Source organism: Marmota marmota, unplaced genomic scaffold (assembly GCF_001458135.2).
Source record: "Marmota marmota marmota unplaced genomic scaffold, marMar, whole genome shotgun sequence".
NCBI classification, from domain to species: Eukaryota; Metazoa; Chordata; class Mammalia; order Rodentia; family Sciuridae; genus Marmota; species Marmota marmota.
In genome coordinates, this window is record NW_025999990.1 from 41,113,866 (window position 1) to 41,127,645 (window position 13,780).

At 47.2% G+C, this 13,780-nt stretch overlaps 1 long non-coding RNA gene across 1 annotated transcript in view; it reads left to right on the top strand.

The window, feature by feature from the left end:
- Positions 1 to 510: 510 nt before the first annotated feature.
- The window catches only part of LOC125617755, a 57,613-nt gene continuing 44,343 nt past the window's right edge, over positions 511 to 13,780 (top strand). The window contains exon 1 of the long non-coding RNA XR_007348860.1: positions 511 to 878. This is a non-coding gene — a long non-coding RNA (uncharacterized LOC125617755). The remainder of the gene's footprint in view (positions 879 to 13,780) is intronic.

Sequence of the window (13,780 nt, forward strand, 5' to 3'; positions counted from 1 at the left end):
GCAGGATAAATAAGTGTGGTCCAAGGCCCTCTAGGTTCTTCTCTGCTCAGGTGGGTCTTGAACATACTCCCATTCACTGGTCTCTGCTCTAGTGATCTCCAGCCCAGATGCAGCACCTAGAAGAGAACCCCCACAGACTGCAGGGCTGGCCCAGACTCCCATTGCAGAGCAGGTCTGCAGTTCTACCTTTGGATCAAAATACCTCATCTGCTCATTCATTCCCAAGATACTGAGACCTAGTCTCTGTTTTAGGATCTGGGGACACAACCATTGAGTCTCTTGGAGCTTCCATTTTAGTGGTGGAGACAGACAATGAAAAGGAAACAATTTTATTTCCTAATAGCATTTCAGAGCCAGTGAAATGCTATTAGGAAATAAAATGGAGAAAGGAAGCTGAGACAGACTCTCCCAAGGATCTGCCAAAGGTGAGGAATTCCTCTTTCAAAATATCCAGCCACATACACAATATAGCATGTAGTTCGGGGGGTGGGGGTCTAATGGGTTCCAGGTTCAGAATGAAAGAGAACTGCTTTAGTGGACCCAGGAAGCCAAGGATCCCCACAGGTGGAATTGCCAGCCCCTTCCCCACTGGTTCTGGGAGGAGCCAATGGGTAACAAATTTTGGCCAGATGCAGACCATTGACTGGCCACAGGAGGCTTGGGCCCTGCCTGTGGGTTGCTCTCATTCTGGCAAAGGAGAGTTACTGAGCAGACTCGAAGTGGACTGACTTAATCACGTAGCCTGCTGTGTGGTCCATCACTGGCCAACATTGCATTGCTCACAAGGCTTCCCCCTGCTGCCTCCCACTCCTCACAAGAAGCCTCTGATGCAAGAATCGTCCTTAGCCTCATTTTTCAGAAGAGATGGCACACAGGAAGTAAGTAACTTCCCCCAGGGTCCTTGGCAAGTTTTGAGGATTTGGAGGGTCCTGACTGACCATGCAGGCCCCCTGCCTCTTAACCCCCATAGCATTCTGTCCTCCCTTTGAGAGGAGCTGGCAGTGGGGGCATCTTCAGGGAATGAGGCTGCAAGAGAGGCGGGGCAGGTGACACTGTGAATTGACTGCAGGGATGGAGAAAGGACCTTTGTGAGCACTTGTCATGTGCCAGACCCTGGCAGGAACCTCCTCTGTGATACGTCCCTGCCCTTTCAGGCCATACCAGGACTCCAAGCCCCAGACAGGACAGGAAACCTTTCCAAGGCCACCCAGTACTAAGCCAAGATTCCAAAGTCATTTTCAAACCCAGTTTGCCCTGGCGCCCTTCTCATGTGCTGGTTCATTTCTGGGCTCCTCAAGTCACTGGGCTCAAAAAAAAAAAACAGGGGAGCAATCTGCTCCCCTAGACTTCAGGACCCAGCAGGGCATCTGCAGGGCCTCTGAATTGGGCAATAAACCTCAGGATTTGTTCTGGAAACATTTCAGAGAGGGCAGACATTCCCTGCTCCCTGGTGAACTGAGGGGTTCCTGGGGCCTTTGTGCTGATTTTCGGTGGCCTGATCAGCAGCAGTTTGCACTTAGTAAAACAAATTGGCACATAAACCTGTGTCCAGTTCACCCTGGGATCAGCCAAGAGGGGCCTGAAGGAACTGCCCTCCTTGCTTGGCAGCTGAAGGCAAAAATCTCATTTAAACAATTGCCTGAGCCAAAAGGAACATTTGAGTCATTTATTTCCTGCTCTCGTTGTGAAAGGCCAGCAGGACTGGCAAAGGCGAGGCCATTGTGCCCGTTGGCGTTCACATCATGACTCTGAGCCTCTGGGAGAGCCATAGAAGCCCTTGGAAACTGGGAGACTTAATCCAGGCACCTTCACCTGGGCCAGTTGGTTTGCATGACAAATCAAAGTGAAGTGGAGCTGTGTGTGTAAAGGGCTGTAAGGGGGAGATGGACCCCCGGTTCTCTCCCAGGTGTACTCACTAACCTGGCAGGTGATAGCAATCGTTCCTTCATTGATTTCCTGACTCTTTCATTTATCAGATACAAACAGGCACGGGGTTCTAGTCCCTGTTATAGATGGCGGCTTCGTTTTCCCTAGGGGGGCCAATCAGCTACTCCTGCTGCTCAGGTGAGCTTATGGTCCTTCAAATAGGCAGGTGCTGCAGGTGTCTGGTATATCAAGTGGAGTTGTGCTCGAAGCAGCATCTCCCTTATTCTGACGGATGTCGCTCTGGTGACTTTCTATGTAAGGGCTGGGGCTACTGAGGGAAGCCTTGAGCCTACTACCCCCTTCATTGAGCTGTAGCAGACTGCCTGGAATGCACACGTTTAAAGCACGCAATTCAGTGGTTTTTAGTATATTCACAGAACTCTGCAACCATCACCACTATCTAATTATAGAACATTTCTTCACCCCAAAACCTATACCCTTTGTCACCCCTTCCCACCCAACTCCTACTGGCTTAGGCAACCTCAAATCCACTTTCGATATCTGTAGATTTGCCTATTCTGGAGATTTCTTGTGAATGGGATCGTGTCCTAGGCAGGTTTTTAAGTGGTTCAAGTACTTCTATCAAAGTCTGCTTTCCTTAGGAGCCACATCTTTTGCCTTCTCTTCTCTGGAAGTGGGGAGAGAAGTGGGTGTGAGTCTTGCATCTGGGATGTGAAATATTGGGGTGGCCTGAGGGATCAGAGAACCCAAGGCAAGGAGAGGATCTCCAGAGAGAGTCTGCATAGCAGGGGCATGTTTATTAGCACCCTGGTGGGTGAGATTTTTAAAATTTTTCACTCAGTGTCCCATGTTATCCTCAGGTCTCCAGGAAAGTTTGTTATGCATGACATGCCTTGTGTTGGCTGAGCTTTGGCAGGGAATTAAGGGTGTGGGTCCCCATTTTATGGTGAAAATAGAGGTAACCTCTACTCTCAGATGGTGCCATTTGAAGATTTGAGATGCCAGCAGTTGTCCTTTCACTGGGGGTCTTGAGGATACAACTGAGTCAAATTGTGCACTGCGTTTGTCTATCGGCCACTTCTTTCTCTCTCTTTTTGTGGTGCTGGCGATTGAACCCAGGGCCTTGTGCATCCAACTGAGCTACACCCCCAGCCCCTCAGCCATTTCTCAAACATCTACTCCAAGGAAAGTACTTGCTCCCCAAGGGAAGGAGAACTGCCTAGGAGCAGTTGGCATGCTGACAACAGATTCATGTGCAGTCAGCACAGAGGTAGGGGTCCCAGGAGGGGACCCAGGGTGTGTCCCCCTAAGAACTTCCCATCTCAAAGTCCCCGACTCAGAATCTTGGTCTCTCATTTAGGAAACTACCCTGGGGTCAGGGAATGGATGCAATGGATGGGGGACCTGGGAAAGCAGTTTCCCTGGGCCCAGCTCAGATCCCACCTGTGTCCTGCCCCTTGACACTGTGGTCTAAGGACAGTGGAGCTCTTGTACTAGCCAGGCTGCCCACCTCCAACTTTCTTTTATGCAAGAGAAAATAATTAAGCGGTTCTTTGTTCAAGACATTGTTATTTCTGGTCTCTGTTACTAGCAGCCAAAGGCTGCTAACTCAAAACCACCTCTGAGCAGCCAACGTGATGCAATAGGAAAGGCCTGTACTAACCCGAGTGCGAGACAGGCCCCACGAGCATCCTTCCTCTGTTCTCTTTGTGCCCGAGCACATAGTGAAGCACCTTCTTAGCTTGTCTGCCCTTTCCCACGTGTGGTCTGTTGTAGAAAGCCAGGTTCCTTGACTGATTATTTTTGTTCGCACAGAGCCCGACACAGAAGGTGCTCACTAACTGTGGATTCAAATGATAGTAGTCATCTTCATTTGCTAGCTCCACGATTTTTGGCTGAGTCTTAATTTCCTTAATGGTAAAAATGAGGGTTATAACAACAGGGATGTTTTAATCATGTTAAACATGATTAAATGCCTAGCATGATGCCTAAGATATGTCAGATGCCCAGGAAATGGTGGCCACTATTAATGTCATCATTACCATTTCTAATAAGTCCCCATTTACCCCTGGTGTTACTCTCCACCTACCTCTGACATCCAGACTTCTGCTTTTTCCTATGACCAGGTCTCTCTGAAGGTGTGTTGTAGTCATGGGAGTCTTGTTCTCTTTCCATTTCTTGGTGTGGAGAACTTCATCACGACGTGCAATCCCCAGGCTGCCTGGGTTCCAACACTGGACCCTCCCAGGCTACACCTTCCCAGGTAGTAAAGTCTTCCATGCTCAGCCAGGGTACAAAAATCAGGCTAGTGGGAGTGACTGGGGGGTCATTCTGCCTGAGGGTCCTGGTCAGGGAAGATGGGTCTTCCCATGGAGAGAGTAGGAAATCCATTGAAAAGATGGGAGTAATTTTCCACCCTTCCCTGTGTCCATGATATTTGCAGCGCGAAGGAGCCATTTCCCTACTCTTTGGACTTGGGCTAGCCTTGTGGCTTACTTTGGCCAATGTAAGTAACACTGCCAGTACTCAGCCTAGACCTTAAGAAGTCTGTACATTCCCACTTGCTCAATTTGACAAGGATTCTCTTTTTGATTCAGTTTTAGAAAGACTCCTCTGAGCCCTTGTCTTAGGCAGACCATGGCCTTTGGAGCTCAGCTCAGCAAGAATTCTGCCAAGCCCATTTAGGAAGAATGCCTTCCACTCTTGCCTAACGAAGTTCCTCTTGGTCATATTCCATCCACTGATTCCTTCAGCCTGCTCATTGGCTATAAATCCCCAGTGGCCTCTGTGGTTTCCAGAGTTGGGTTCAGTCTCCCTCTCCCACTGCAATAGTGGTGATCCCTTTGCCTGCTGGAGGATGAGAGACCCTGTGGAGCACAGCTGAGTCGTCCCAGATGAGGCTGTTCTAGACCAGCTCTCAGCTAACATAACTTGGTCAAGGTCAGCAAAACAGCCAGCTTCCCCCAAGGCTCATGAGAAATACTAAATGACTGCTAGTTTAAACCACTAAGATTTGGCGTGGTTTGGTTTGCAGCATTATTGTGGCAATAGATGACAGATACAGAAGAAAAGGTAAGAGAAGCAGAGTGGAAGAACTTTCTGAAAGATCCTCTTCCCTGAGCTCATGGGTCCTTCAGTGTATATTGTATGGTTCCCAGAGCATTAGTGAGGGACAGCCCCCTTCCCACCCCCACCTTTTGTGTGTGTGTGTGTGTGTGTGGGGGTACTGGGGATTGAATCCAGGGCCTCACACTTGCTAAGCGTATGCTCTACTGCTGAGCTACATCTCAAGTCAGCCCTGTCTTTGGCTGCCAATCCAGAGAAGAGAAGACAGGAGAATGGATTTGTAGCTGCTTATGTGGGTTCCTCCCTAAGCCACCAGGTGGTAACCAAGAGGCCAGAGAGGATGTGCTGGGGTTGACTTAGAGGGATGTGCCACCTAAGTTAAGGCCTATATTCCAAACAACTTCAAGTTTCAACACATGTGGAACCAAGCTATTAAGGAGCCCTGGAGAAGTGGAACATATCAGCACCACAGCACTGGACACTGGAGTGCCAGCTGGAATGTTCTTCTGGGGCTCCACCCTGCACGGGGCTGATTATTCTCCTTCATGGCTTCTCTGGTTTCCCTCAGCCCTTTTTTCTTTTTAATTGTGTAAAATTACAAAACACATAATTTATCTTATTGTCCATTTTAAAATGTAAAATTTGGTGGCATTATAAATATATTCATAATGTTGTACAACTGTCACCACCATTAATTTCAGGAACATTTTCATCATCGCAAGTAGAGCTCCATACTCACTAAATAATAGTAACCACCATTCTACTTTCTGTGTCTATGAACTCGCCTGTTCTGGATACCCCATATCAGTGGAGCCATACATTTGTATCCCTATGTGTCTCTTAGCCCTCAATTCTTACCAAACATTTTGTTTTTAGACATCTGAAAAGAAGCCCACAGAGGATATGGGTGTTGTACTTTCTTTAATATCGCATCCTATTTTCTTTGATGCTCTATAAGAGTTGGGATGTATGCTGTTGGCCTTGGGATACAAGTATATCCCTCTTCCACATCAAATCTCAAACAAAAGAAATCGTTCTTCCTAACCAAGCTCCTGAAGAGGGTGAGACACCCACTTTCCATTTTCCTTATCTACCTTTTTAGTTTGACTTCTTCTCACAAAGTACCTTTACCCTCCAGTCAGATGATGGAGAAGCATGGTGGGTTAGGTGGTGTTTTAGTCGGTCTTTTTCACACTGTGACCAAAATATCTGACAAGAACAATTTTAGAGGAGGAAAAGTTTACTTGAGGGCTCCTGGTTTCAGAGGTATTAGTCCATAGATGGCTGACTCCATTGCTCTGGGCCCAGGGTGTGGCAGAACATCATGGTGGAAGAGAGAGGTACAGAAAAGTGGCTCAGGACATGGCCACCACGAAGCAGAAAGAAACCTTCACCAAGAACAAAACATAAACCCCAAATGCATGCCCCCCCATGACTCACCTCCTCCAGATACACCCTACCTACCTATAGTTACTACCCAGTTAATCCCTGTTAGCGTATTAATGCATTGATCAGGTTAAAACTCTCATAACCCAACCATTTCACCTCTAAACTTCCTTGCATTGTCTTGCACATGAGCTTTTGAGGAATATCTCATATCTAAACTACAACAGATGGTTACCTCATATTTGTCTTACCAGCCCCTAGGGCACATAGCCCATGTTCCTGAAGTAGCCTTGAGGTACCTGATCCAGTTTAATGTCCAAAGCTGAAAATGAAATTATTTCTTCAATAGCAGAGGCTCTGGCTTGAGGTAACTGGGAATCCAACCAGTCCCATGGTACCAGAAACACCTGGAGAAGCCTGAGGTCTGTAAATATCCTGTTTGCTTGAATTGGTGAGGCCAACGAGAAGATGAGGCACATGCAGAATTATCACTGTTTCTACCCTCTGCATCCCCTCCATGTATCTTACACATAAAGACACACACACTGCTTCAGGGACTTGTTTTTTAAGGCCTGGGATGACAGTGTTGTTCCACATTTAACCTGAGTGTTTTCCAGGGGAGCCTGGGGGCGGGGTGGGGTGGGCATGAACAGTGGGATCAGATATAAAACAGAAGGAAGAAGATTTTTTCCCTTTAAATTCTTTGAGAATATATCACTGCTCTGGCCCTTTGACTAATGGGGGTCATCTGTTGGGGCCCAGTGGACAAAGATAGTCATGCCACGGGGAGGCGATTTCAATAGACTCAGAGACTCTTGGCTTCCAAGAAGGGGAAGTGGCAGCCAGGGAAGGACTGTCATTGATCAGGCTTCTCTTGGGAAACTTGGGCTACCCTTAACCAACTCCCCCATCCCTGTGTGGGGCCCCAAGTGATGAATTCCACCTGTGCTAAGGCATGGTATTCATTCTATTTTGTGGCAAAGCTGATTCTTCTTTCTCAAGAATTTTCTCTCTCCTCATCCTGCGTGGTCTTTTCCAATTGCTTAGAGTCCATGGCTGCCTCTGTTGAGGTCTGAAGCAGTCTGAGCCCCAGTTATGGGCTGGAGGTGAACAACCCACCCAGTTCTCTCATCTTTTTAAAAAAAAATTTTTTTTTAGTTGTAGATGGACACAATACCTTTATTTTGTTTAATTATTTTTATGTGGTGCTGAAGATCAAACCTAGTGCTTCACACATGCTAGGCAAGTGCTCTACCACTGAGTCACAACCTCAGACCCAATTCTCTCATCTTTAAAGTGGGAAAAGTACTTTAATCTCCTCTTAGTTTTGTTGAGATAATTAGTAGAGAAAAAAAAATTTTTTTCTTGATACCAGCGAATGAGCCCCAGAGGTGCTTAACCACTGAGCCCATACACAGTTCCCCCTTAAAAATATTTTTATATTTTATTTTGAGACAGGGTCTCACTAAGTTGCTGAGACTGGCTTTGAATTTGGGATCCTCCTGCCTCAGCTACCCTGAGGTGACAGTACTCTTCCACCATGACGTTCTGCCTCACCTTGAGGGCAATGGACCCAGCCAGTCATGGATTAAACCTCTGAAACCATGAGCCAAAATAGACTTTTCCTCTTCTAAGTTTTTCTTGTCCGATATTTTGGTCTCAGGGGTAAAAAACGGACTCACACACATTCGTTCATTTGAGAAGTCACAGGGTGCACTGTGTTTCTAGACAGTCATGATCATCAGTCTCCTGTAGTTCTGGTGCTTAGGGAAACGAGAGCTATTCAGGTTGGTTCACTTTCCCCATTTCCAGCATGATTCCAAGTACTGTTCACTCTCTCCAAGCCCCCTGGCCCTTTTGCCCTCTGTCCCCATTTAAAGAAGTAGTCAGGGAGAACACTCTCTCCTTCCCACTGTTTATCATGCATGCCTGCCCACATCTATACTTCTCATTCCTCCTTTCGGCAATTGAGGAGTACCTCCCTTCAACTTGACATTAACCCCTCTGCCTGGGCACATTTGGCAGGGGGCAGTAACTGGGGATTGAACCCAGGGGCGCCTAACCCCTGAGCCACATCCCCAGTCCTGTTTTAAAAATTTTTGAGATATGGTCTCATTAAGTTGCTTAGGGCCTTGCTAAGTTGCTGAGGTTGGCCTCAAATTTGGAATCCTCCTGCTTCAGCCCCCTGAATCACTGGGATTACAGGTGTGCAACACCACGCCTGGCTCCTTGGTCTCATTTTTATTCTGACTTTTCTTCTCAAGAACTTGAGGATGTCTCTCTTTTGGTTATTTAAATATTCTCCTCTGTACCAGCTTAAAGCAAAAACAAAACTTGTTTCTTCATCCACTTTGTCCTAAGTCAGCTCTCCAAATAGTGCCAACACATCGAGGAGACAAAACTGAATTTACTGTGGCAGTAGAGGAGAACAACAGGGCTTGGCATGCTTTGGAGTGAGGAAGACAAGCTCATCTTTGGGGAATTAGGAATTTGGATTGAGGTGAGTCTTTTATTATGGAGATTCAGGAGTAAGTAGTGATCAGGATGCAAATATTCCAGGGTTGGTGGAAACTGCAGAGGGATTCAAAGTTGGCATCTTCGAGTACAAACTATTGGTGCTTTCCAGTGAAGAGTTATGGGCCTCTGGGGAAATTTCTGCTGTAAATAATCACACCATGTGCTTAGGAGAATGGTCCCCCGAAAGCAAAACAAAAAATAACAAAAATTAATAAAGACAACAAAGTGGCAAAGTTGTCCTGAGCTCTTCAGTCTGATTCCAGACACTTTCTAAAATTGTGCTCATGAAGGTCCTCAGTGATGTTCCTATCTTTAAATGCAATTGAGACTTTCAGGCCTCTCAGGGGCATTCATTCAATTCTTGTTCCAAAGAAGCAGTCCTGTGTCAGCTCTCCCATCTGCCCCCTACCTTCCTCACCACCCTTTCTCCTCTTTGCAGACTTATTCTCTTCTTCCCATTATAAGAAGTTATCATCCCTCAAGGCTTGGTCCGGCATCTTCTCCTCCTGGGGCAGTGTCATGCATACCCATCACTTTAGCCACCACTCTGCACAGATATTTCACACATCCTTGTTGCCAGTGCAGCCTCTTTGAAGTTTTGGACCTACATTTGCAACAGCCCCATGCTTCCTCTGAATGTCTTCAAGGCTTTTCTAGTAGGGATTCTATAGTTCATATTGTAGCAACCCCCCAAATTACAAGGACCTAACACAATTTATTTCTCACTGGCATAACGATTCAAAGAGAGAGTTCCTGACTGGCTGTCCCTCTTTAGACTGTTTCTTTCCACATGGTAAATCAAAGGCCAAGGGTTCTTCCATCTTGTGGCTCTTCCATTTTCTGTGTCCTCCAGTTGGTAGGGAAAAGAGAGTGTAGATGTTATGTGCACGCACATGCATGCACTCACACACATTGTCATAGCAGATAATGCAGAAGAATCATGCCCTCTTAGCCCCTTGCTACTAAATATATTAAAATGTGATTTCTGGACTGGCAATTCTGGCTATCTAGAATCTTGAGTCCCATCATCCGAGGCCTTCTGACTGGGCATCTGTATTTTATTTTTATTTTGTGGTGCTGGGGATGGAACCCAGGGCCTCGTGCATGCTGGGCAAGTGCTCTACCACTTGAACTACATTCCTAGGCCCGGGCACCTGCATTTTTAACAAGTTCCTATGTGTGTTGCAGTTTGAGAAGCCCTTGCTGGGATCAAAACCTTTGATTGCCTTCAGTATATTTGGTTATGATAGCTTGACACCTCTATGGATGTGACTCTCAAATTTGAAATGTAGAAAAGTCACCTGGGGGATTTGTTGCACATAAAAATCCCTAGATACCATCCTCAAAAATTCTAGAATTCTCTTTTCTAAAAGGACCTTGGGTGATTCTGATGTAACTAGGACCACACTTGACAGATGCTCATCAAACACCTCATTAGGGACTAGAGATGTTGTTCAGTGATAGAGCATTGACCAGCATGAGCAAGGCCCTGGGTTCAGCCTCCAGCACAGCACAACAACAAAAATAATAACCTCTTTAGTTTTCCAGCAGATTGTTTGATTCTGATAGTAACTGGTCTCTGAAGACTTCTCTTGACAACAATAAGAGTTCTCTCTCCAGGTCTAGGTCTTGTGCTAATGGGAATTTAGAGATGAACTATTTTAATTAGGAAAAATTTATGGACTAAATGGGTATTTCTCCTCTTTCTCTTCCTCTGTCTTGTTTTCAGTTCTTTGATTTAAAGCTATCGTAGGGACTTTTTAAGGATCACATTGTTTACTATGGGGGACAAAAGATATGTTGTCTCTTCCAGGGTGGCTGAGTTGACATACCTTTTTGGATGGCTTGGTGAGGCCAGACCGCTCTGGAACGGGACTCTGCAAACCCTTCAGGGCAAAGTAATGTCTCCCCAAAACTGTGGCCCCAAATGTCTAACTGACCAGATGGCTGTGGAAAACACCCATCCCCCAAATTGATGGGGAATTGTAGGGACTTCCCAAACCCGGTGGCCAAAGGACTTTCTGTTCAACTGAAACCACGGGATGTTGGGTGCGCTTAGAGTGGCAGCTTATGTCCAGTGGGTGTGTGTGGGAATGTAGGATCCTGAGGTGTCCTGGAAAGGAAAAGGGACTGTGTGGCTATTGGGGAACAGATTGCCCTCAGTGGGGCCAGCCAGCAGGACAGGTGGCAGCCAAGGTCCAGAGGGAGCTTTGAGGAAGGACATGGGGATGGGAGATCCCAGATGTGAAGCAGAGGTGCAAAGAGGCAGGAAAGGGAGAGCTTGGGGGTAACCTAGGCTCTGGGTTGACAGAGAAGGGTGGCCTGGAAAGCTTGTGACAAAGGCAGGATAGTGGGGCTGGGGTTGTGGCTCAGCGGTAGAGCGCTTGCCTAGCATGTGTGAGGCCCTGGGTTCAATCCTCAGCACCACATAAAAATAAATAAATAAAATAAAGATATTGTGTCCAGTTACACCTAAAAAAATAAATATTAAAAAAATTTTTAAAAAGGCAGGATAGTGAGAAAAGTGACCTCACTGCAGAGACCAGGAGTATGGAGTGTCCTGGGGTGGGGGGTAAGGGGTGGGTGAAGCAAGACCCTTCTGAGTGCAGAAGGGTGGGGCTGGAGGTGGGCTGGGGAGGAGAGAATACAGAACAACCTAGGCCTACAGAGAGCCACCACAGGGATGGCATGGGCCCAGTAAAAGGGACAGGTAGCATCTCATCCAGAAGAATTTGTTTGGATTTGGGGTTCTGTTCTTGGACTTGTGAGGCACCTTGACCCTGTTGTCTGTGATTGTGTCCTGAGGCTGGACAAGGGCATTTCTCATCTGCGGTGGACAACAGTGAACAATGTAGCGGGGTCTTACCAGTGACAATGTGGGGCCATGGCTCTTCACAGACCACCCCAGGTTCCTCAGGGTGAGCAGTGAGGGACTGGCAGCATTTTTAGCCTGGGCTCTGATGTAGACCTAACGAGGGTGGCCGTTTGGTGTCAGGCCCTGCTCAGATACAGTTGTAGGGCAGTGTTGGCCAGCAGGCCTCCCTCTCTGGGATGCTCTACCCCAGAGTGAGGGGATCTAGGCTCAGTGGGAGACACAGATAAAGCCAGGCCATCTGCCAACCCTGCATCAATGAGCCCAGAGTCACCCGCTGACCCTCCACATGGGGAGGAGAATAGAGGGAGAGAAGCCAGCTGTCACTGAGGGGAAAGGTCACTTGGCAGGGCAGGTGTCCATGGGAGCTTGACTCAGCCAAGGTTGTAACTGACCTGTTCATCATGGAGGAGAAATCCTCGATGCCACGGGGGCCTCATAATCACCCCCATTGAGTTCTTAGTTCCTCAAGTTAGCACCTAGCGGTCATTTGTGTTAAAGGCAACATCAAGGCACCCAGTGTCCATAATACATTGGCTCTCAAGTGTGGGAACCACCTAGTTAAAAGGATCACTGTGCCTCTTCAGGGACATCACCTGTGTTCCCGGGACTGCAACCATGGCCTCTATTTGCCCAAGCAGTTGTGCCCAAGCAATGGGGACAAGAAAGGAACAGAATCCAAATGAGTCCCCATTTGGTTCTAGAGGTCTTATTGTCCACCATTGTGTTATCCCATAAAAATGTGTGTGTCCATGCACATGCGTGAGTGTGCATGTATGTGCACACATACGTGGACTAACTCAGTTCAGGGGAGGGAGTAATAATTGTTTCCATTTACTGAGAGCCAACTCTGTGCTGGGCCCTCATTTGATTTTTTCCAGAACCCTCCTGATGGGCGGTCTTAGGAGCCCTCCCACAGGCACGGACTGCTCAGTGGCTTGTTTAGACACACGGTGGCCTGCCAGTCTTAGGAACTTTTCCAATCTCCCTCCTACGCCTGCCTCACCTAGGTCAGCAGCTTCTGACCTTTTCGGAGGCCCCTGCTGAAAACCATTTTTTCTTTTCCAGGCCTTTCTGCTTTTAACTGCACTCTTTCCCCCCAAATTATCCATACTCTAGGCTTCCCTTGAAAATGGCTGTCACTCTCCCTAATACACACATGAAAAGAGAGAGGGAACATAGGCTATTCTATTTGCGTCTTTTTTAAAAAATTTTGTCAATAAAAATGAAATTTGGTTTCATGGGAGATAGCAGCTGCCTTAGGAAAAAATGGTTATCTGGCTTCGATTCTTGTACAACAGTATGTAGTGTTCATAAGGGACTTCTCGATGTGTCTCAAAGGGGTCCTTTTTCTAGAAATAAGTTTTTTTTAAAAATAATTGATCGTGAGAGGTTCTGGCAGAACATGCCATCCATCCTCTGCTTTGGACCACTGGGTTTTCTTTTTGGTTGTCTTTTATGATCAGCTCCTGTTCCGAGGCCCCTCATGGGGACTCACAAGAACTCCAAAGTCTGGCAGGGGCAACTTTAGCTGGTGGGCAGGGGCCCAGGTGGGCTGCTCTGAGGTCAGTTTCGCTGAAGCCAAGCTACCTTGGGTCCTTTCCTTTCCCTTTCCTTCCCTTTCTTATGTGATCCTCTTGACCTCTCCCATCCATTCTTGATGCTTTCTCAGGACTCTCCTGAGAAATGCTTGGAATATAGACACCCCCCTCCCCATTGCCTGTGTTTGCTGTCAACTGGGGGAATCAAGTAGGCAAGCAGGAACTGCTGGCATGTGTGACGGGGTAACTGGAGTGATTGCAGAGAAGGAAGGGATGGTGAGACCAAGACTATCAGGGTTTCTTGGTTGGGGTGGGACCTGGGCTGTGGACATACACCCGGACCCATTCTCCTGCTTTCCAATTTCTGATCAGTGTCTCTCCCTCCAGAATCTAACCAGAACCTGAAGGTGTGAGGGAAGCTAGTTACTGTGGTCTGCAGTAAAGAACAGATTCAGAGTTGCAAGGAGAACATTTTGTCCAATGGGGTCATTGTTTTGTGATGGTTTATTTG